This window comes from Phalacrocorax carbo, chromosome 11 (genome assembly GCF_963921805.1).
Source record: "Phalacrocorax carbo chromosome 11, bPhaCar2.1, whole genome shotgun sequence".
NCBI lineage: Eukaryota > Metazoa > Chordata > Aves > Suliformes > Phalacrocoracidae > Phalacrocorax > Phalacrocorax carbo.
The window spans coordinates 16060224-16084283 of NC_087523.1; the positions used below are offsets into that span (position 1 = coordinate 16060224).

The 24060-nt window shown below is 46.7% G+C and overlaps 1 protein-coding gene across 5 annotated transcripts in view; it reads left to right on the forward strand.

Annotated features, from left to right (window-relative positions):
* The window catches only part of PASD1 (PAS domain containing repressor 1), a 96136-nt gene that overhangs the window by 20905 nt on the left and 51171 nt on the right, over positions 1–24060 (forward strand). The window contains exon 1 of one of the 5 annotated variants that reach the window (XM_064463204.1): positions 21554–21853. The exons of the other annotated variants lie outside the window; for them this stretch is intronic. The gene's annotated coding sequence lies outside the window, so the exon portion shown is untranslated. Of the gene's footprint in view, positions 1–21553; positions 21854–24060 lie in introns of those variants that run through there. 5 annotated transcript variants of the gene reach the window in all.

A 24060-nucleotide genomic window follows, 5' to 3' on the forward strand; every position in this document is an offset into this window, starting at 1 on the left:
CAATTAGCTGGGAGTAAGCAGTGAGCTCTTAAATAACTGAAGTCGGGTGAGATGAATCCTGCCCTGGGGAACCTTAATTCCTTAAGGTAATGCATAATTACCCTTGCTGGAAGTTGTTCACACCTTTGGACATAGGCCTTGTAATGTTTCTCAATGTGTAGTGGTAGTTACAGGATTTTCAATATTTTATTTGTATACTCACATCCGTCACCTGGGGAGGTGAAATTCCTGCCTGTAAGTGTCAATAGCCAGGTATGCTGCTGGGCAAACAGAAGTGAATGTGCATCAGCTATGGAGCTATAAACAGCCAGCCTCGGCACCCTTGGTGTAATTTGTAGCCCTGCTTGGTCTCAGGGCACATGAAGGCACTGGGCCGCTTTGATGCTGAACAAATGCAGAATAGAAAAGCAGTCAGGACCCGCAGGAGTGTCAAGCGTAAGACGGCGTGGGAGGCAGTGGGTGGATCCAGAGGGCGATGGGAGAAATGCAGGATAACCAGGCAGTCTAGCCAGGGTGGCTCCAAAGGGCCATGCTAAGCCTTTGTGGTACAGGTGGTTCAGAAGCCTGTGTGCTTCTGAAAAAGTCTTTCACACTTGACAGCAGTCAAGTGCTAACAAGATTGCTAACAATAAGATTTTGATAAACATGCACGCTTAGAAGGCCATACGTGGAAGAAGTAAATGTGTCTTTGGACCTGCTCTCTTCATGTCATTAACTGGACTTTTTTTTTCCCATTCTCCATCTCAATTTTTTCAATTTTCCTATGCTTTTAGAGAGCTTTTCCCTGCATCAGATGACTTTTTCCACTTCCTTGTATAAATTTTACCCTTGTCTCCAGTCCTGAAGTATTTATAGCTCAATGGCACACGTAACCATTGGGCATACAGTAATTTCTCTTTGAATACTTTCCATATCTCTCCTGTGTGCTTTTCCACCCACGCATGTTCCATTGGCTTATCCCGAAGGAGATCTTTATTCCTCCTTTATACTTTTGGTTTCTCTATTGTTTTTTTCATGCCTTTCTTCTTGATAGGTTGGGTGGTTTTGCACATCACAGAGCTTGAAAAAATTTTCCCTTCAGAGTCTTTCATTGAACCAAATCCTATTCATCTGATATGCACACAGACTAAAATTCAATCCTGAGTAAAAGCGACCTACCTGCTGCAGGGAACCTATTTTTGAAGAATTTTTGGGACAAAGGCCTTAGATTGGTCTCCACAGAGGAATTAACTTCACCCACAAAAGACTCCCACTGGCCACAGCACAGTTGTGACCTCTAAGGTTGTAACTGTATCTAGATATTTTTGTTGGGATTTTCTTTCCTATCATATTTTTGCACAAAAGCAGGATACTAAAATTCTGTTCTTTTCAAGTATTGACATAGTTTTTCTGATGAAAAAGTAAGAATAATGGTGATTCAAATTGTGCAGTTATTTTTTTCCTGGTTTTATTTAGACCTGTAAGGTAATACAAAGGGACTAGCTACCTGTGGCAAGCACATAGCATTTGTTTCAGTATGGACTGATACAGGGTCATGCTTCAGAGGACAAAGATGGGAAGGTAGGCTCACAGGATTGAAAGCAATGTCTCTGAACAAGACTTTAAGGGTTACAGTTAAATAGCCACAGTGCTGTAGTTAGAAGAAATACAACCAGAGATATTAAGTTATATTACTTCTATTATTTGGTGCTCATGGCAATGCTGATGCAAGCCTTCCTTTAATTCAAGAAGGATGATGAGAAGCTGCAAAGGACCAAGAGTGACAGAGAGACTGGAAAATGCATATGTTGGTGAAGGACCCCAAGACTTCCACCAGGTTGGCTTAACAAAGAAACGGTTTAGGGCTGACTCAGCTGCAGCCTAGAAGAAGTTAATATACCCAGGAAGGAACAGTATTAGTAGGGAGCTGTCCTGTTTAGCAGATAAAGGCATAATGAGAGTCAATGGCTAAAAGGTGAAGTTAGGAGAATTCCCAGATCATTTCAATTTGCACAGATCATTGTAGTTCATCAGGGATCAGAACAGATCACAGAATCGCAGAGCCTTGCATGCAGGGCAGTGCCAAGCCCAGACAGACTGACTTTCCGAAATGCCAGTGGCTAGCTCGGAGGTGCTCCAAGCCATGGACACTGGCAGCACCACCTCCTGTACCTCCATGCAAAGACAGCATGGAGTAGCCAGCAGTCGTGTGCCACACTAATTGGTGGCATATCACTGGTCTAACACTCTTTGTGTGCTTGAGCTTAGTTCGGGCAGGAATTAATCCAGGCATCATATGTCCTGCATTAATTCCCAGACCCCTAATGAGATGGCCAAGATAGATTTAGGTTATAGGAGCAATATTAGCCTTTATAAATGCTGCAAAGAAATATAACACTGTTTGGCCTGATTTTTCTAAGATAAAGTACACCAGGAATGAGTTGAAATTTGCTTAGCATTTCTGAAAATCAAGCCATAACTAATTAACCCCTGCACTCCTACATGCTTAATTTTTTTTACCACTTCATTTAAGAGAGGAAAAGAGAAACTTTAGGCTTCACAGAACTTTGCAATAAGTTTGTGACATCATCAGAACTCGGAAGATCCTGAATAATCTCCCCATCACTACTTCTTCCCTCTTTCTAATTAACTCAGCTTTTACTATCACCAATGCAACCTATGATAGAACGTAGACCATACGAGCTACAGGAACAAACCCCAAGAACACACCCAACCGCATTCCCGTTCAGAGCTGTGATAAGCCAGCCAGGAGCACATCCTGCCTTTAATTACACTGAAGAGGTCTTGGTGATTTGGTGTCCTACATCAGTATTAGGAAGCTTGGGCATTGAATTGCTATAAATCAAGAGCTTTGCTGCTCTCACAACAAGCCCAGTGGGAGCCTGACTTTCTCAAAGAGCTTAATTAAAGAGTGCTTATTGTCAGCTCACCCCTGTAGCCCATTAGAGCTCCGCAGAGATTTCTGTTCTCCAACATCATTGTGAAAAGTGGGACAGCCCTGGCTTCTTAGGAAGCTCTGTGTTCATAATCACTTCCTCACATGTCAATACGGTCCTGGTGATCTTATAGTCATGTTGCAATTAGTTGGTGCTAGGTGTGAACACGGCATATCTGAGTAACTGTTTATGGACATCCTATTGGCTAGACAGTTATTCAACACAGTCATAATTTTCCTCGTAGCTAGTACTTTCTCTGGCTGTATCTCAGTGTGCTTTGGAAAAGCAAGATTAATGTGTGACATTTCCCAAAAGCGCCTATTTTCTTTCCTCAGAAGTGTGTATGTCCTTGCCTTCTGATGAATGCAGCCCCTTGTGATTCACAGAGAGGGAGGAACCCAGGTTTCCGTGTCACAGAGGCCCTTCAAAACAGTACTCACTTTTGGCTTGAAATCCATGTCACTGTAGTTAAATGAATTATTCAGACCATAACCTCTGCTGGTTGGTAGAACCAGCTTCTGGGGTTTTTGTGTGCATCGGGGTGGTGTACTCAGGCACCCACCCATCTCATCCATCTTGAACGAGGGATTGGTATGTGCTTTAATATTGATAAACAGCCATCAGACTTTGAGTTGCACAGTTAGAAAAGCAGGTGGGAAGAGAGCAATAATGTTTTAGGCCTGTACCTGTGCTGTCCATTTGTGGTATTATCACTTATAGATGTGGAACCGAGAGGGTGGTGGTGTCGTCTGGGTTTGACTTGCACTACTCATGGTGCAGGGCCACTTGCAGTGCAGTTCCCAGGCTTGTCCCACCCTCTCCCTGAGCCGTGCAGAAGCTATCACGCACAGTCATTACCCACACGTGCCCCTGGAGTGTTGAGAGGGAGGTTTTCTGTTTGATTCAGAACGGACACTTCTCCACATCGCACAGGCACAAACGGTCACCTCCCTTTATGCTGGGCTCAGGCAGTGTGGCAGTGGGGCACATTCCACCGCTCTGCCAGGGGATTGCCCAACTTCTGGCTCTGCTGGCTAACCCACATCTCAAAGGAGCTCAGGGGACTCATTGATTCAGGTTTGTCCGTTACTAAGTCTTATCTCCCAATGCATTAATGAAGCCATCTTACTTCCAAATTCCAACCCAGAGAAGTCAGAGATGTTGGGAGGCTTTGAAGGAAATTTTGGACAGCAAAACTGAGAGGAAATCTCATGGGTCTAGAAGTTGTCCTTATTTTGCATGTCCTTCTTACAACTTTCTCATCCTTCATGATTGCAGCGATGAATCAATATAGTATTAATTTTAATTAAACTCTGGCCAACTAAATGTGCCAAGAAGATTAAGAAGCGAAGTGCAGGCTGTCATCCTGCCAGTGACATGCCAGTGCAGGCTGACCTCCTGGCCATTCCTAGAGCAAAGCTCACTTTAACGGAGCCATCTGATAGACAGGGAGTTCTTTGCAGTGATGCCACAAGGAAAAGACTCCTCTGACTGGGGTTCTTCACTATTACCGCAGTGTTTATGAACTTCCTATGGGTACTTGTGTCCTTCACTGTATAGTAAACAATCCATAGATTGCTTTAATCATATGCATCATCGTCGTCTTCATGACATCTGCTTTCCTACCCAGGGAAGTAAATGTTTGCAGCATCCTCATGGAGGAGGAGTTCATCCTAGAGACCAAATGGTCCTCGAAGGGAAGTTCTGCCTGTCAGCAAGTTATATATTGTAATATGCAAAGCTGGCAGTCACTTGCTTATGTCTCATGGCTCACGTGGTGGTTTGTCCAGAGTCCTCCACCCTGATGTTTCACTGTGATGTCTTTTGTGCAGATTCGGATCTGTCCAAACACAAATTCTATGACTGCCTTTTGGCGCAGGTGAAGAAACTGTGCAAACCCCACTATGCCCACACTCAGTCACTGGATGAAAACTCTCCTCTGGCTGCAGCCCTGACCAGCGGGCAGGCCAGAGGGCTGCAGAGCGTGCTGTGCAGTGCCTGAGCACCATGCTTTAAATGCCTGCAAAGTCAGGTGGCTTTCTGACATGAAACAAACCAGTTGTTTCCCTGCCACTCTGTGTACAGCAGATGCCGTGCCATAGTCTGTGACAGCTTTAGGTGTCAGCTGCAGCATGCTGGATTTGGGACCCAGCTGAGGATGGAGCAAGGGAAGTTCCACCCCTGGCATGGGACACCTGCCTGTGGCAGTCAGTGCCTGAGCAGGGCAGCTCAGGGAGGCAGGATTTCCCCACCTAGTGTAATAATTTTCCCCAGTGGAGCTGGGGAGCAGGCTTGATTCATCAGGCACGTGGACATGGAGGTTCCCAGACACCTGGCAAAGAGAAAGAAGATGTGGCTCCCATCATCTTGGCATGACAGTGATCCAGTTCTGCAGAGCAGGTGGGCTCGTGGTTTTTGGAGAAGGGACGTTAAGCAGCAGAAGTTCCTGAGCTGGCTCTGGTGGAGTATCCCCTAGGACAGTGCCCAGTGACTGAAGGGAGCAGCTTTTGAGCAACATGTGTAATGAGTGACGAAAATACAATTATCAGCTCATTTGAGCAATATAGTATATTTAGAGAAAGAGCCAGCCAAACCAAACCAGCCCATTTTATCAGGCCAAACCTCACTCTATTCTTCTGTTACCAGAGGAAAGGACGTTCCTCTGATCCAGTTGAGTTTTTAATGTCCAGTGATACTTCTTCTCTGCCAGTGCCTACAGTTCTGGTGTGCCATAGCGCTGCCTCCTCCACTGCGTATTTGGGCTGTTAGGGCCCAAAGAAGGGAACTGAGACCCCATGTATGGTCACACACACAAGTTATTGCCATGGAGAACCAGTATCATTCTTCTTCACATGTCTTTATCTAAAACTGCACTTTGTTGGTGGTGAAAATGCATTCAATAAGAAAACCAGAAGCAAATGGGTGTGGAACATAGCGAATAATATGAGGAAATTGAAGAGCAAAGGCACACTCATAGTTGCTATGAGGCTGACCCAAACAAGTACAGATCAAAATCCAAACTATTCCAGCAGCTCAAGTTTTTTTATTCAGAGACTACTCTCTTCCAAGCCCGGAATGCAAAGGTAGCTTTCTCTTGTTCGCTGTAATAGCTGTGGTAGTGGAGGCTGCATCTTCCTTTATTTTTGAGCCTTTATTGCAAGTGGATGACTGTGTTCCATAGATGCTGAAATCCAGAGGTGATGTAGGCTAGTGCTGTGTGCTTGATTGCCCTCCTGACCAATATATTTTGTGAATGTTATTGTTGAGTGTGTTAGTCATAGGTATGGCTGTGCCACATCTGGAGTTATTATCAATAGAAGAAAAGCCTACTTGTGCTGCTGGGTTATATAAAATGGGAAGAGCTTGAAACACATAGGGCAGTAGCACTGCCATTATCTTTTTAGCTTTATGCTTGTGTGAAGTAGGGATTTAAGATTGCACTTACATCAAAGGGCTGCAGGTATGAATTGAGGATACTGGGTTGAACTTCAGATTGAAGAACATTTAAGTTACTGAATTTCTACCTGAAAAGCAACTAATAAAATAAATGAAGGTAACTATGCATTGCCTGCAAAGTCTGAACTGTTTAAACAATAAGCAGTCATTTAGCTCAATTAGTTAAGGGCATTAATGATGGAAGCCTACATGTGGCGGGGCATCCAGCTCTGGGTGGAGTTGTTTTTTTTAACTAAACTTAACCTGTTTTTTATCCATCTGCAACTGGCATATGACAGCAATAATAGCAATAATAATAATAATAGCAACCTTGATAAGTGTCATAGGCCTGCTATGTTTTACCACAATTCACCCTAAAAGCCTTTTCTGTCCTGCAGAACCTTGTCCTGCAGCTATGGCAGAAGAGGTAATGTAATTTCTAATAATTATAGACTAGCGACAGAGTTCTTATTTCCAGTGAACTTCAAAAGAAGAGTTTTGTAGAGGACAATGATGAGTCTTAGAAATAGTAACTCCCATCTTCACAATGCTTTATCAGTGTTAGTAAGGGCTTCCCCATACAAGAATAGCTAAATAGCTATTATGATATCAGTTTTAATGGTGTGTTGAATTCTGAATACTTTTGCAATGAAAGCGCTGCGTTCAGTGTTATATTGTGGAGGTATTTTCTACATACCAATTTCAGGATTGGGTCTATTAGTTTTATTCTGGAATGGAGTGGATCAAATAACTGGAAAATGCATGCTCTGTTCTGAATGTACGAAATCTATTCTGCTTTAGTATCCTCTGTACTTTGTCACTGTTCATCTGATGCATTTAGGTCTCAACTCATCCTTTTAAAGAAGGATAATGTCAGGCTGCTCAAGACTGCCTACATTAGACTTCTCAGTCTTGGCTGACTGTGTCCCAAATTGAAGGATATTGATTAATTTTGACAGTTCCTGAAATATATTCCTGCATTAGAAATGAACCACATACTTGGCAAACTCGTGGTACTGTAGCAACACCTAGAAGTCCATTCTTTAAGGATAAAGAGTGAGAACAAAACTCCATTTAGCATGCTGGTAACAACAGGTGATAATAGTGTGGTACGTGGGAAACGATGTAAGACATTGATGGGCATGCACCAAATCCTGGCAGCACTGGAGGCAATGTGCTGCGCCCAGCGTACCTGCTGGCACGAGCCTCAGGGGTGTCTCCCCTCTCTCCTTAGGATGGGTATTCTAAAATCTCCAGAGCTCTCTCTATTGCATGCAACGTTTCACACACTTCTGCAGTTCCCTCAAATGAAACAATCAACCCCTTGAAGAGGTATGTATCCCCTTTCACTGCAAATCGGCAGATTTCCACCTGATGAACTGACTGAACAAGTTTCAAGCTCCTGGGCTTTACCGGTTCCTTTTCCCTGAAAAGACTGAAAACAGAAAGCTCTGCTGTATTTACCAGCCTTCAAATACAAAATGAAGATCTAAGAGCCTGAGTATACTAAAAGTTATGGTACTTCTTATCAATGCGCACCCAAAGCTACTCCTTCATCCCCACTTTAACCAGATTATCTATAATAGTAAGTAGGATAGAATTTTCCTCCTTATTTACTAAAATAATGCTGGCAAGAAAACCTTATTTTGCACTATCACTTCTCAGTCTAAAACACTTCTAGGCTAAATATATTCTTCTAAGATATATGCTTTGGGCATCTGTTTTCATGCTGCATTCTCTCTGCAAGCGGCACAGACGATGCCTTTCTTTGCCATCACTGTATGCAGCGTGGGTAGACCTGAGAAGAGAATTCTGCCTGAAGATTTCTGTTGTCTTTTCGTTCAGTCAAAGGATATAGCTCTAATTTCTCCCATTTGTAAATTGCACACAAAACACAGCATTACGCCTGGATGGAAATCTTGGTTATACCTTCTAAGCTATTCTAAAAAAACCACTCAGGCCTTGCAGTCCCAAAAAATTAAATCTAGTGCTCCCACATGCAAGGTAGCCTAAAAGGGTGTGCTTCTTCATAGCACACAGATATCGCCCCTGCACTCGTTACAGAAGAGAATTGATATTCATAAAGGCTTTAAAATTTTGCCCATTATGTGTTTTATGAGGACACAGGAGCAAAGGTCCCTTCTATTAGCATTCTGAGAGGGTTTCTAGAAAATGTAAGTTCTTTCACTGCCAGACTTCATGAAGGAAGGGACGCCTTTCCACTCCCTCTGGGAAGCATAAGCAATACCAATTTTTTAATCAAAAAATACCACCTGGTTGTTCAGCTTCATTTCTACTAGTGTCAGACTTATGCAAAGTTTAATATCGCACCTTTACAGGTCAACAGTGCATATTATTCCAAAAAGCTCTCCAAGGCAAATCTTTTCAGTCTTAGAGGTCATGTTCAAATTAGCCATCACGAGGAGGCAGTGAGTCCCACCCAAGCAGTTTTGCTCTGTCAAAAATGCAGTATTTGTTTCTAGCATTGCATTTGGGCTCTTGTCTCTTAGATCAATCAAAATGTTCATTTGCTTACAGTCATCTGAATGAGGAAAGGTCATGATACAGAGCCATTTGTATTTGTGAGCAGCAGAAAGGCTATGTAAAGGAGGAAATGATTCTTCCAGGGGTGGCAAATCAGGCAATATCTCGGATGCCTTCGCTCTTCCAGTCAGTGTCAGGATGAAGAGTCTGTCCTGTGGATATCCACATTTCCAGCACCCAGTATGCAGGATTCAAATGCTTTTACCTCTTTTTCCATTTATTGTGCAGTCTCTCAATGCTGCCACCTTTGTGAACAGGGGAAGCTGTGCGTTCAAACCACTGCTCCAACCTGGTCAAAGGAAAGCTTGCATTACTCCTGGTGCAGACATGGTTCTGAGGGTGTCCTGGATATTTGAAGTCCACTCTCAAGATAACTTGGTATGGGAAAGACCCATGTTGAAAAGAGTGGGCTCCACCTTCTCATCCAGAAAAGCAGCCCCAAAAAGAGCAAACAAAACATCCTTGGTTATTCTTACAATTCATGGGCAGAAGCTGGTCCCTGAAGTCCCTCGGACTGAAAATCTGAACAGTCAAAAGCAAACTAACTTCACAGAGAATAGCAATGCTCCCAGCTCCCTCCCCTCCCCAGGCTGTCAGCACCACCTGAGACTTATCTGGGTTGGGTCACAGCCAGCTTGCCCTCATTCAAGCCCTGATCCTGGCAAGAGAGTAGGTAAGCTGATGAACTGCTCCAGCCAGCTCCAGCAGCCGAGACCTGAAATAGAACCGTGCAGCTGAATGTTGACCATGCACGGGAAGATCTCCAGTGTCCTCGTGGAGGGAGGAGGAGGACACCTTGCCCAGAGATCATTTCATTGCTCTCTGGCCCCAGTATGTTTTGGTCAGTGATAGAAAAAGTGCCTGATGTCCACATGTGGGTTTTGCCTGTGGCAAGTAGGCAATTACTAAGTCAGTCGGTTCAGCCCCTCAAGCTGTAGGTCCTCCTTTTAGAGAAAACCTGCTGAAATGTAGAGGCTTGCCCATCCCCACCAGAGGCTGTCACTCTAACCTTATGTACCAAAGTCTGAAGATTTAAAAAAAAACACAACCCAAAACCGTAGTCTCACAATCACTAATCTGTCACGAAAGCTGCTTTTCAAAGAAGAGGACTGATCCGACTTCTGTGAAATTAAGATATACTCTCCCTGCTCTCAGGGGCTGTGATGAAACCCTGAGATGTGTGATGAGATGGGCAGGAGCAACGTGAGACCACGTGCTGCATCATCCCACCAGAAGGGCAGGAGTTGCAGGTCTGGTTGAATCAGGAGATCTCTCGCTCCAGCCCAGGCACCAGCAGCAGGTCTTGGGCGTACACGGGCAGGCAGCTGAAAGCATGTGCTTAATCATGGCTGGGCAATACTCCTTGCTTCCTCCTAACATAATGGTCTTGTTTTCAACCCCTCTTCTCCTTTGGTCCCATCACCCTCCCCAGGGGCAACTAGGCTCTCAGCACCATCCACCAGATGTGCTGAGTGACTGCAGCATCTATGCCGGGGTTCACCTGACAGGACCCAGAAATAGCGGGGTGGTGAGACACAGACAGCTATGCTTGCTGAGGATTTACAAAAGGCACGTGCAACAGGAACAGCCTGTTCCTTTCTCATCTTTAATAAGGAGTGGAGGTAACCTGGCCTCTAGAATGAAATTCTGATTTTTAGTGAAAAAAATAGTTGGGGCTTCTTATCGCTTTAAGCACTTTAATCTGTCTGCAGCTTTTTGTACTAGTTCTTCTACCTCAGACATTCCCAAGAGGTTTGTTCAATCTGATAACGCTTTGTTCACAAGAAGCTACATATTTATTTACTGAATTGAAGACAGCCAGAAGGATTTCTGAGCAGATACAAGCGTGTGAACAGCTAAGCAGAGACTATTACGACAGCTTGTGTAACAGCATGATTGACGGACAGGTAACATTTAGTCAGCTGCCTGCTTGGGGAGTTGGGATGGGGAGTGATTTGCCTCGGCACTTTCTGAGACGTGAAAATCACACAGGCTGCCCCTGCCAGGGGGGTCCCCCAAATTACTCTTCTTTTCCTCTTTACTGCAAAACTGATCTGTTCAGGGAATGTAAGTCTTTGCCCTTTCTAAGAAAACACGCAGAGATGGTGGGCAATCATGATGCAAAAGTGCACACCATGGGGATGGAAAAAACCCAGCCCTTCAATCTGAACTAAGGCCTGAAGTCACTGTTAATTCTTTGCAAAATTTACCACCTACAGAAACACGAAGGGTTAAAGCCACCAATCAGACAAAACGCTTTCTTGGCCACTATATTCAAATGAAGCATCTATGTGATTTATATTTGTCTGTTACTCAGCTGGGGCAGCACATGAACAGCGTTTCATAAGACGCTGTTAAAGGATACGTTGGCTCCTTGCAGTATGTATTGGATTCCACATCTTCAGAAACAATGTAAAATGCAAAACAAAAAAAAAAGAAAAATTTGGAAAGTAGATTATTGCCTCCATATACGCATGGAAAATAATTCAATTATGAAATGAAATGGCTGTACAGCACTGCCAAGAGGGCAAACAAATGAGAACTTAACCAAAAGGAGAAAATTGCCAGTCTTTCAGTGCATAACCATTTTGTTCTGAACAGCAGCAATTATGGAAATGTGCAGAAGACTGTTTCACTGATGATAAATCGGCAATATGTCAAGCAATATTTGAAGATTCATATTTAATTACTGTGACTGCACAAATTAAACAGTGGAAAAAATTGTCAATGCTGTTTTTTAAAGTAGAGAAATAGATCCAATGCCAAAAGCAACATAGTTAATGTTGGTAACTAAAAAAGAGTGTTTCCCTCTAGGCTAAACCTTGTGATAAAGGAGCGATGCCACTTATTTGTGCACTCTTGAACATGCCTGGCAAGGTTAAGAGGTAAATAGCCAGAATGATTATCATCTGGGCTGGTAATGGTTTTCCCAGCCACGTATTTACTATGAGCGCATTCTTCGTGTCCCAGGTTACTCATAATTCTTGATCACAATTTGCTGTGTTTTTTTTTTCCCTCCAGAAATCATTTTAGGGCAAATAACTTTAGAAAACTCCATGCTCCACTAGTGGCCAAGGCAGGACAGAGCTTCAATGAGTTCATATCGTTCAGTTGAGCGCATCCCAGCCACCTAACTTTGCGGCATTCCTCGGCCCTGTGCTCGCAGTCCGTGCCTGCTGGGGAGTGGCGGGTCTCTGCCCTAGCGAGCAGCACGCAGTTTGGCACGAGGCAGCCCGTCTGCCAAAGCGAAGCAGAAGCTTGCAGGGTATTTGGAGCTGTGGGTTGACCAGGGTGAACAAAGCAAGGACAGCGCGTGCTTTATTTCCGTGTGCGCAACTCAGATCAGCAGCAGCACGCATATCCCCTCCGTGCAAATGGGGAAGAATGTTTCCAGAAGCATCTTCTGGAACAAAATGTTACAGGGCATGTAATCCTTTCCTGCAGTGTGCTGGCTGGCACGGGGACTGCCTCCGTCCCCAAGCCTGCCTACAGCATCCAGCAGTCATGAGCCTCCAGTCACCAGCTACACCACAAACCAGGGTTCAAGTGAGAGCACTGTGGTGTGTCGCTCCTGTTTAATCAGAGATATGGATGCACTGAGCTTACTGAAGTTTTCCCCAGCAGCTGCTCTGCCCTGACGGTGCAGATTTTGGCTGCAGAGTTCACAGGGCCATCCTACCCTGTTGCTATTAGAGCTGGGCTCCTGTTACCCTCAGGTACCGGCCCAAGTGACGTGGGTGCAAATGCTAGTCCTGATACTGGTGTGCTGTGGGGCCTTACGGGAAACTTTTTCCCTGAATTGCTCATCTGTAAAATAAGCAGAGTATTATATTTTTTTTTGTAAGGATTACCTTTGCAAAGTACTTTCAGATGTAAAACTGAAAGGGCTATGTAAGAACCAAGTCATAAATAGTATTAGACACCGGGCAATATCCCACGTAAAATGCAGAAGAAGTAATCACAGTGCCTGAAAACCCCACACTGAATTGCCCTCAAGGACACAGAATTTTGTAGTATGTATGAATGGGAGCTGTTCCTTAAGCAGATGCTCTGTGTGAAGTGGATTGTGTGCCACGCTCTGCTGCAGTTGTCATGGCGAGTATTCATATTTCCCATAGCAACAGAACCAGTAAATAACTGCATAAAAAGCTGCATTAGGTGACCAGGGCACAAGTTAATTCTCTCATCGGCATCCTTAACTTGAGCACTCTTGTATAGATGAAAGACTCCACTGAAAAGCAAGCTTTTCCTTCGCTTTGTGACATGTTTCCTCTTCATAGTTTCATTATGATTCACCCACCGGTTGCTACGCTAGTGACACTATCTGCACCGTGTGCGTACTACTGCATGGTGTCTGAATTAACTGAAGGAGATGATGACAGGGCAGCAAACCCACAGCGAGTGCTGTTTTTGTAGCACTTCATGCAAGTGCTGTCTAATGCAGGTCAACCGAAGTTCTGCAAGTGAAAGGACTGAAGCTCTACAGGAAACAATGCACTTTTTTTAAAATTTATTTTTGGAGTCTCTCTCTCTTGTTTTTCCTCAGTTGAAATTACTCGTTATCCTGCAAACTAGCACCACCACCAGTGTTAAGGGATTTAATGTTAAACAGGCAGATGTATTAAATGGGCAAGCGGAGGATGAAAACTGGGGGAACTAGGAGATGCCACTATCACAGCAGTGATGCTCCAAAGCAGGACAGTCTTTCATTTTAATGAAAAGAAATTTGTTGTAAGCCAGCATTTTCCTAAACAGTGGTTTGCAGTGCTCTGAGAAGCCCTGGCCTCTGCTCTGCAGAGCCATGTTGTTCGTATTCTCTGCTGAATGCAAAATGGGGTACAAAGGTGGATGACAACCATGAGAAACACTGCAACGTGACAGAAGTTGGTTAGTGCAGAACAGCTAGGAACCATTTTCGGGGGGGGCGGGTGGGGAAAAGAAAGACAGAAAACCACCCAAACCTAAAACCTCCTTGTGCGCATCTGGCTGCCCACAAATGTGCTGGGAAGGTGCTGCTTGGCTTGCCACAGAAGATGGATGCTCCCCTGGAGTAGGATCACAGAGAGGGGTTTTTTGATGTGGAGAGGACCGGCGGGATCTGTTGCTAAGGCAGTCAGGGGTGCAATGGAGGGTCTTGTGGTCAGGATAGGGGTGGCAGTACTTAAGTGCCTGCATGGTCACTGCCATATTGGGGCCAAGAAAAGAGACAGCTGTCTGAAGAAAAAACATCCAATCCATTTCCCAGAGGTCTTGCTTCTGCAAAGTATGTCCCAAGCTTCATGACAAGCACATTCACTACACAGGTCCTCTCTCTGGTCCCAGCCCCTCATTCACAAGCCCTGACCAAAACTGATCTTGATATTCCTATTTAGACAAGAAAATTCCAACCGTCTTGCATATTCATTTCACATAGACACACAGAAATGTGATCAGTCACTTACAGCTGCATAATAGAAACTGATTTCACCAGGTCGGTCAGGGGTTTGTTTCCACTTATTAGGACTGACTTTTTGCAACACTCACTGCTTGTAGACAAAATGAGTCACATAATTCTAGTTTCTAGCATCATAGTCAATTCACTGATGTGTTCAGCACCTCCCCTGTGCCCATATAAACCATGTGCATTTCGGTGAGTAGAGAGTGCAGTAACATCCCACTCAGTTCTGAATATTTTTTGATACATTTCAGTATCATTTAGTGGTAAAACACAGTGATAAAGTCTCGCAGACTTGCATTTTAATGTTCTTCTGTTTAGGTGTGAGCACAGCAGCACAGTATCAGCAGCACATGATGCTTTGGGTCTATCCTTCTCCGAGGGTAAAATCTCTGTTTAAGATCAGGCCACTTGTTTTATGCATTCATGCATTTCTTTAGAAGGCTTCTCTGTTTTTAAAAAAGGCAGAAGGAAAACAGTGGAAGTTACTCAAGAAGCCTGTTGACTTTTGTGCACTTGGGATCAAGGACACACGTTTTCTTTCCTGCGTGTCCTAAAAGAGGTGTTTGGAGAGCTGTGCCCTGAGGCCTGTGCTCCGGGCTCCTGTCCTTTTGAGCATCTGGGTTGTGTTGACAGTGGTCCCTCGAGACACTCAGGCTGCTCAATTCTTCTAAAGAACCACTGGCACAGCTTGTACTTAGGAAACCACCGCTTGACTTTTATAATCTGGCTGCCTGTCAAACTATGCCCGGTCTTTCCTTGGTGGTTAAGTACGTACAACTGTTTGTGGTGAGTGAGTTTGCACGGTTTCAGATACATACACAGATATATATGTATTGTTTTTTCAGCCTTTGCCAATCAGGGTGTGGTGGAAGGACTGTCAACCCCGTGGTGTTCTAAATGCGAACACCCTGTCTGCTGTCTACTGAGGCTTCAACAGCCTTGATTTTAATGTCGTCTTGTACAAGCTGCAGAGCTGGGAAAGGACTGCACTGGTCACTTTGCCTTGGAAAGGAAGATTTTACTTTCCTTACAAAGTAAAATCAGGCAATAGCTTCTCTCAGCACCCTGTTGCACGTGGTTTTGCAGAGGGAGGTCTCTCCACCATCAAGGCTGCGCAGGGGGCGAGCGGGGCCACAGGAACTGCAGGACTTTGTGCCTGCAGGTCACAGCCATCCTAATGCCACTCTCCGTCCCAGTTACCCAGTTTCCGAAGGAGATTAGGATGTAGTTGGGAGCCCTCTGGCTGCAGACCAGACCAGGCAGAGCAAAGGAGGTGAATGTCAGTAGCTGGAAGACAGGTGGGAAGGTATGGATGGAGAGAGGTCCTGTCCCAGCCCAGCCTGCTAGGCCCTCCCAGCGCATGTCCTTTCTCACCTGCATGGGCAACGCGGGGGTCTGCTCAGACCCTGGGTTATAGTAGGAAGATCAGGTGACAAGGACAGCTTTCCCTCTGCCGTATTTGTCCAGGACCATTTCTTCTTCTCTTGGAGACATTGCTGCTCTAACCCATGATGTTGAAAACTCCATTGATGACAGCATTAACATCACATATGCTCTGAGTAAAGGCCAGAGAGGAGAAGTGGAAATTTTTCAGTGCAAGGAATAGCTGACCTGCAGAATTCCCAGCTACTATGTATGGGGTCAAGTAACTAAGAACAGGCAAGGAGCAGGGAGAAGCTTTAAAGTGTTACCACCTTGTATAAATAAAGCTTAGCAATAGCAGAAGTATTAATAGGAAATATCCATGTTTATCAATGTGGATTTACTGTGCTAATTAGTAACAACTGTGATTTATTAGGGAGGAGGCACTCACAGATGACGGACAGTAGTTCTCCAATGACTTGCCCATTCTTCCTCTGTGCGTCACCCATGGGTGATACTCCAGCTGTTGCCATTGCCTGCTGCTCCCTCTGCCCATTTGTCCTCTGACTGCTGAATTCAGGGGATTCGGGCCTTTAACATAATTATTATTAAGTTTCTATTTTATGTCTCTCTTCATGAGGCCCCTCAGTAGCTGATTATACTAATCAGAGGTGATTATTGCCTTTGCCCACTTAACCCATATTTAAATGCAGCAGCCTGAATTTGTCTTCAGCACAGTCTCCAGAAGATACAAACACAGCATCAAAGAAAATTAATTAATAGGTACATTATCCTATGGGATCAAGCAAAACTGTGGTCAAAGACCTTTAGAGTCAGTGTATACTCTCATGGAAGGATACAGGCAGAAGAAGGTAGCCATGTTCTTGTGTGTGCAAGGTTTTTCTCCCCCCTTCTTTGAGTTAGGCAGAATAACAGATCAGAAGAATACTTATCAGAAAATATTTTACTGCAGCTAAGAGAGAACAATTTTCCTTTATAAAAATACTAATTATTGTTGAAAGTATGATCAGCCACATTAAAAGTATCCTTTTATGCTTTTTCCTGGCCAGACCTCTGACTTGGGCACTTCTCAGCTTTTCAGATGAACACATTTATCTGGCCATGCTATTACTCCAGCACAAGGAAATACAGGGCCTTAGATAAACACAAAATTTGGATACCAATCTTGCCTCTACAAGAACCATATTAAACCATTTTCTACAAAAATAAGGTACTGGATGATGGAAATGAAACCATTCCAGTTGGCTCTCAAAAGCTTAGGTGAAATTTTGTCCTAAATGGTGATTAACTCATTTATATTCCTAATCCTTTTAAGCAGTTGCATAAAGATTCAAAGTCGCAGCCAGAGATGCTGGGTAGGACAGCAAGTAGCTCCTTCCAGCCCACAGGGATGCAAGATTTTATGCTAAGGGGGAAATCCTGTTCACACTGGAGTAAATGTGGTTTTTGCTCTGCCTTTAATGGAGTTTCCGTTCCTTTTTCTTAACTTAAACGAGAATGGGATTTTACCCATCTTCCCACATGATTGTGGTGCAAACCTGAATTTTATTTCTGAGTCTTTTTAAAGGGGAGAAATGAAGGTGAAACTGTACAAGCCCAGAGAACAGATGTATCTCCAGATAAAGGACTCTAATAACTGTAGGGTGTTGCCTGAAGCAGAGAGGCGAGCTCTAAGCAAACAGGCCCGGCAGTGCAGCGGCAATGCCAGCAGTGCTCCGGCAGCTGCTGCGAAGCCTGCCTGCAGTTCTCGTACAGGTGGCAGAGTTGTGCCTGGCCAAAATGCACTTCCTCCTCCGCACCGCAAGCGTAGGGGATGTTTGGGATGAGGAGGAGGTCATAACACCACAGAAAGGAAAGTGCACTGCTCTTTCCAGGACTTTTCAGTGAAGCATTAGAATTCACAAACATAAGGGTAGATAAAGGAATTGCAGGGACAGAGTTTCACATAGACAAACTCTTGGGCAGTATATTCTGACGTTGCAAGTAAGCGTGACTAAAATATTCCAGAAACTTCAACAATATTCTTTACATTAAATCCAATAATTATTTATTAATCTCCCAACTTTGATTTTGTTAAATAACCAATACTATAATTCAGAGGAAAGAATTTAATCCACAGAAAATTCTGCCCTCAGAGAAGATCAAAGTGAGCCCTGTGGTGTTAAGCACACACCTACAGCACTTGATGCTGAAAAAAAATTAAGTGCACGTTTCGGTCAGCCTATTCCTTCTTACTGGTTCCCATGCATTAACCTAAGCCTCTGCCTGAACATTTTCAGTGCCAGGATCAAGGAGATCTCCACACTGGGAGAGCAGAGGTCTGAAAACATAGCAAGCAAATGCAGGAGAACACCAGCAGGCTGTGCTGGCAATGCCAGCTCGCTCCTCTGCATCTCCCAGTGCTACAGTAAAAGACTGAAAGTCTCTTGGGTGATATAAATACGCAAGATAAGCACACACACTAGAACACAAAGGTGAAACGGCCCTGTTTATCAGGCACAATTAAAATCAATAGAGGATGACTAATAAAGAGGCAGTTTAAAATCTTTGCATGACAACAGCATTGTGCAATAGCACTGACACAATTAACGCCGTGTCCCTGCCTTGGACAGTGCCCGGAACGGGGTTCCCCGCCAGCCTCACCCCCACACTCTCATGGCAGGTGCTGGGTGGGCTCCACCGCTTCAGCTCTCCGCTCGCTGCCCCATTCCGGAGTCGCTGGGGAACCTACACAGAACCAGCCTCTTTGGATCGAGGCAAGGGTATTTTCTCCACTTTGCTGTCTCTGTTCTTCTTTATCCCTTTGGTTGACATTATCCAAAGCCTCGCCATTACTGCTGTGTGAAAAGCGAGAACATCATGTTGAATTTCTGGGCACACTCCGGCATGAGACGAAGCTGAGGTGCCTGATCCTGTACTGGAGCTGGTTCTCGACTTAGCACTGCGCAACACAAACACTTCCTGGCTATGAATTCTTGCAGTATGTAATTTAAATGCTAGTTTGGACAACCTTTTACTCTGGATGAAAGATTGTGCATGGGAGTGTGATCTTGCAAAATACAGCCCAAGCTATCCCTCTGTTTCTTTGTGTAATTGTTACTCCTTCATAGTGCCTGCCAGGCTGCAGGAATCTCTGGTGCGCTGGGTGAGTACAGCAGGGACAGGCTGGTTTATATATATATGTATATATCTTCTTCGTCGTTCGTATTTTCTGGGCAAAACCGTGTTTCTCTTGGCTTTATTGCTGCTGGCATGTCTTTGCAACACAGCATTGTTAAAAACTAATAATATAAATAAATCTGAGGCTATGCCAACTGTTGCAGAGCACAGCCAAAGATGCTCAGTGCTGCAGCTTTCTGAGCAGTGTGTGAATTTTGTGGCGTCAGAAATGTCTTTCCCCATTCTTTTTTAACTTTTGGAAGGATCTTAGTGGAGAGTGTGTTCTTCTAAACAAGATAATTAAAGTCATCAACATGAAAACTCTTTCAATATTGCTATAGGAAGAGTGGCCCCTGCGTTTGCCCAGCCTGCTGTCTCTACCTGCCAGGGGCTGCAGGACAGTTGGTTTAAATACTTCAAATAAAACATGATTGCTGGGTAGAAAACCATGTTACTGCAATTAATGTGTAAAGTGGTATTTCTGAGTGTGTTGCTTTATTAGAAGAGAATGTTGGTGCTGTTTGCTGTGCCTGCCAGGCTTGTGGGACGGGGGGTGGCCGTGGAAGTGTCCCAGGTGCAGACATGGCCAGGCAGTGCCAGCACACCCAGCCAGCTGCCAGCACAACCCGGGGCAACGGCTGTGGCACTTGGTTCCTCCAGGGGAAACCTGCCCCAGCCCAGCCCCTCTGGGGCAACATCCTACCTGCGCTGCCCACAGCATCCATCCACAGGTGCTTAATTGTAAGTGCCTCCGCTGCAGAATGCAGTATTCTCTTATTCTTGAGCTAATTCCCCAAATATGTATTTCCATGCCTACGTGCACAGGCAATGGCATCCTCTGAGTGACCGTCACTCGGGTGACGGGGCTGCACTGCCAGCTGCACTGCCAGCTGCAAAGACACACCTTAACTCAAGTTAAAAAAGGAGAGAAACGCTGCTTTCGATATGTGTTTGTATCTTGCCTGAAAGAGGACAAGCAAGAAGCATTTTTCCCACATGAACGAGGGAAGAGTTGCTGTGTTTCGTGTGATGAGGCTGCGTGCCTCAAAAACCTGCTCTCAGCAGGAAAATAAGATTGGCCACTTGTGGCAGTCAGCACAACCACGCTGTTTGCTTTGCCTCCGACAAGAAAGAAAATAAGAAATAGTAACTGCATGCAGAGTTGCCCTTTCTCTTGTCTTCATCAATAATAGCCGATGTTCCTCAGGGTTATTGCTGTAACAATGTCACTTCCCTTTCCTCAGTGGCACCAGGTTTATATTAAAAAGCCTTTTGTCCACTGTCCCCTTTTTGGTTCTGCTTTTGTCCCCTGTGCTGTGCTTTGGGGCACTGGCAAGTGCAGGGGACGGGGCCATGCAGGCAGGCTACCTGCCTGCTGCCTTCCCCTGGCAGAGGAAGGGCTACAAGAGGAACACGAATTTTGGCTGAGCAAAAAAAGCCAGTGGACAGGTATGCTGGCTGTGGGAAATGGCTGCTGGACAGGAGTGTGCTTCCAGGAGCAGCTCTCCTAGCATTACACAGGTTGAGGAGCAGCTTTCCAAGAGGAGTTGAAGGGGGGGGAAAAGAACCCTCAACCCCGCCAAAAAAAAATACCCACAAAAAACATCTAACTTGTTAGTAAGAGGGTGTGCACTTAGTTTTGGAAGGGGATTACATGATGCAGCTTGCAGCAGCCTGCGACCTGGGTCAGGCACCCAAGCGGTGCCCCAGCCCCACTTTCCCCCAGGTCACCCCAACTACGGCATAAAACACACGTTTCCCACAGCAGCACCCCAGTGAGCGCTAATCCCCTCCTGGTAGTACCTTGAGAAGAGAAAGGAGGAGGCTATACACCAGTCTGGATGTCACAGCTTTTGGTATCTACTGCTTCCAGAAACAAGAGAAGGATAAATCAAATCCCCGCAACCAGCATTACCTAATGGAACAAGTGAAAAGCGGCCGCACCTCCGGCCCGCCGGAGCTACCGTGGCCCGGCCGGCGGGGCCCGCTGCTCCTGCCTCCGGCTTGCCCCTCTCCCGGGGCTGGGCACGGCTCTTGTGCCGGGCAGGGGGGCAGGAGCAACCCACCGCTCCTGGAGAGGAGGGAAAATAGTTACGGTAGAGAAAGGGAAGAAAAAGAAAAAAAAAAAAAGAAAAAAAGTCGTACGAGGAAGGAAGCAGCAAATGTTAAATCAGTGACTCATGGTATGGGATGACTAATCCCGTCAAAGGACAGCTCGTGTCGGGCATGGAGTTGGTGCCGACCGCCTCGTGGGGAAAGCAGGAAGGCGGTGGGAGCCGGCAGGGGCAGCCCGGGCCGCGCCTCGCTCCCGCCGCAGGGCGCCCGGCAAACACCCCGGAGGGGAGGGCCGGTGCCCGGCCGGGCCGCCCGCTCAGCCCGGTGCCGTGGGGAGCGACGGCGGTGACCTGCTTTCCTCCGGCTCCTCCCGGCGGACGGCACCGCCGCTCCCCGCCGCCACCTGCCCTGCCCGGGCTCCGGGCGCGCCTGACTTCTGCGCCCCTCTTGCGCCCCTTCTGCGCGCCCGCGGGCTTCCCGCGCCGGCGGGGGGGGATGCGGGCGGGGAGCGATGCGGGCGAGCTGCCGGTGGCGGCGGCGGGGCGCGCAGGGAGGGAGGGACGGAGGGAGGGAGGGGAGGAGGAGGAGGAGGAGGAGGAGCGCGCCTGTGCAGTGCCGGGAGGACGGGCTCAGCCCCCCGCCGCCGCTGCCGCCGCGTTACACAACCGGCCGCCGCAATAGGCGAGTTTCCCAAGTCCCGCCGCAGCCCGCCGGCAGCCCGCACCCCCGTCCGCGCCCAGCCCTCCGCCGCCTGCCCTGCCCCCGGCCCTGCCCGCCCTCATGCCATGCCTGCTCCGGGCCCCGGGACCCCGCGGCGGGCGGTAACCCCTGGCGCCGGGGGAGCAGCGCGCCGGGGCTGGGCATGGCACTGAGAGCCGCGCCGGGACGCGCATCCTCCTGGACGGTACGTACCGCCCGGCGGCGGGGCCGCGGGGCGCGGGGGGGCGGGAGGGGGCGCCCCGCTCGGAGCCCACGCGGGGAGGGCTGCCGTGCGCCCCGGAGGAGCCCCCGCTGCGGGGCAGCCGCCGCTTCCCCCTGCCCTGGTCTCGCACTTCCAGGACGGTCCCACCTAAGTTTCGGAAAGGAAAATTTAGAGCCGCAACTTAAGTCGTCTGATTCCCATCCCTCCAAAAAAATCCGTGCAGGGGCAGGACGGGGACGGGACGTGTCGGTGGGTTTCCGTTGCAGGGGCGCGGCGGGGCGGGGGGGGTCCCCCGGTGATGCGTGCCGGGGGGGATGCGGGATGCGCGATGCGGGAGCGCGGCTGCATCCTGACGGCCAGGGAGCACCTTCCCCCCCCGGCTCGGGAACAGCCGCGGGGACTGAGCAGAGCCGAGAGCTGAGGGGTGTTCGGGTGGGCGGAGACCCATCTTGTGGAGGTTGACGCGGGCCCGATCGCAGTTTTCTCCTTCTGTCTCGAAGTTCTGTCGTTCTGGGAATGCGTTTGTCTGAAAACACGGTGGGAAAAAACCTCTGAAACCGAGTCCTGCACCTAAATATAGCATCTAAAATTCAGGTTGAAAAGTTACTCCTCCCACCAGGGTTATCGTGTAATTTGATTTTACAGACTGTTTATGTTATAAGCGGGGAACTATGAAGGCTTTAAAGTCCCCCACATGTTTCAGCTGTGAAACGATAACTCCAAGCCTTGCTCCTTAATGGCAGAAACTGCAAACTGATTGCTCTGGGTAGCTTGTGCTGGAAGCGCACTTCAAAGCTGAGCCTGGCATGATTCATAAATGAGGTGTCATATGTACTTTAGAGAGCACTTGTCCTTTGTACGGTGCCACAGTCCCCAAAGGCAGGCGGCTCCCGAGCCATCCGCAGAGCAGGTCCCTCCTGAGTGGGTTTTGGGGAAGTTGTGCACTGCGGTCTCTCTTTTTGAGGGCAGAACCGGCACCTAAGCGCCAACTAGCTTGGGTGAAGTTGTCTTCCTCAGCAGGGGAGTAGCCCTGGAGATAAAGTACCTGAAATCAGAGCTGTTAAAATGTCCCGTGCTTTCCCCGCCTGCGAGGGTGCAGTATAACCTGGGAGGGCAGGGTTATTTATTAGCCTGAGTTTATTTTGTCACGTGCAGCGAAAGCGGCAGTGCCGATTTAACTAATGGGATGAGACGTTCTGGTGTGTAGACAGGAAAATGTCAGGAGCAGCTTCATTTTTCGGCAGAATGACGGTGCTCCCCTGTCCTTACTTTGCTGGATCGCTGCTTGCTAATCCCTAGCTCTGGAAATGGAAATTTGGCTTAAAGAGACAGCTAGCTCTTCGTGGTTTTGATAGATAGGCTTTAAGGTCCTCATAGGTCCTAAGAACGTTGCCCGAAGCAGCAGATCGTTTCAGCAGTATGCAGTGCGAACCCCCGGTACTGAACAACCTACAGCATGTGCTGTTTTGCTTGGGAAGCGTAATTTTTATAAACTTCCTAGGCTGCAACACCTCTCTGTAATTACCCAGTCAGGAGAATACATTTGGATTTTTGGTTGTCTAGAAACTGTGTCTAAAAAAAGCTAATTTTCCTGTAATGTGCTAATCAGAGTAAACGCGAGTGTCAGCGATGCGTCGCAGAGGCACTGAGCGCCGTAAGGACAGCACTCGGGGCTCTGTCGCCGACGGAGTCCTGACAAACGCAGCGAGCGCTAATGAGGAGAGGAGGCTCAGGAGCTAAGCCAAACCTGGAAGTTTGTGTGGAAGGGGGACATCTGTATCTCTTGGGCTAAACAAGTTTGCTACTGAATCTTTATAATTTTGCTGGAAGATGTGACAGGAAAAATGCAAATGGCTTTAGGAGCAGTTGCTTACTGCGCATTTATTCTGTGCATTAGAGCTGTGGATTAGGGTTATTTGAGCTAGAGGAAAAAGTAAAATTGGTTTGAATTTTTTTTTATAAACTACAAACTTCAGTGAAATTTGGCAGTAAGGTATGTGATGGTTCCTGGTTTTTAGGCACTCAGACTATGTCTGTATTAAATGATTTTGCTGGTTTAAGACATGTATGAAGTGCTCAAAAATAGCTCAGGGTTAAAGATTAAAATTAGCAAATGAGTAGTTCATAATTAAAGTCTCATGGTGTTGGAAGCAGCATTACATGTCAGAGGTACTGGTATTGAATCCAAT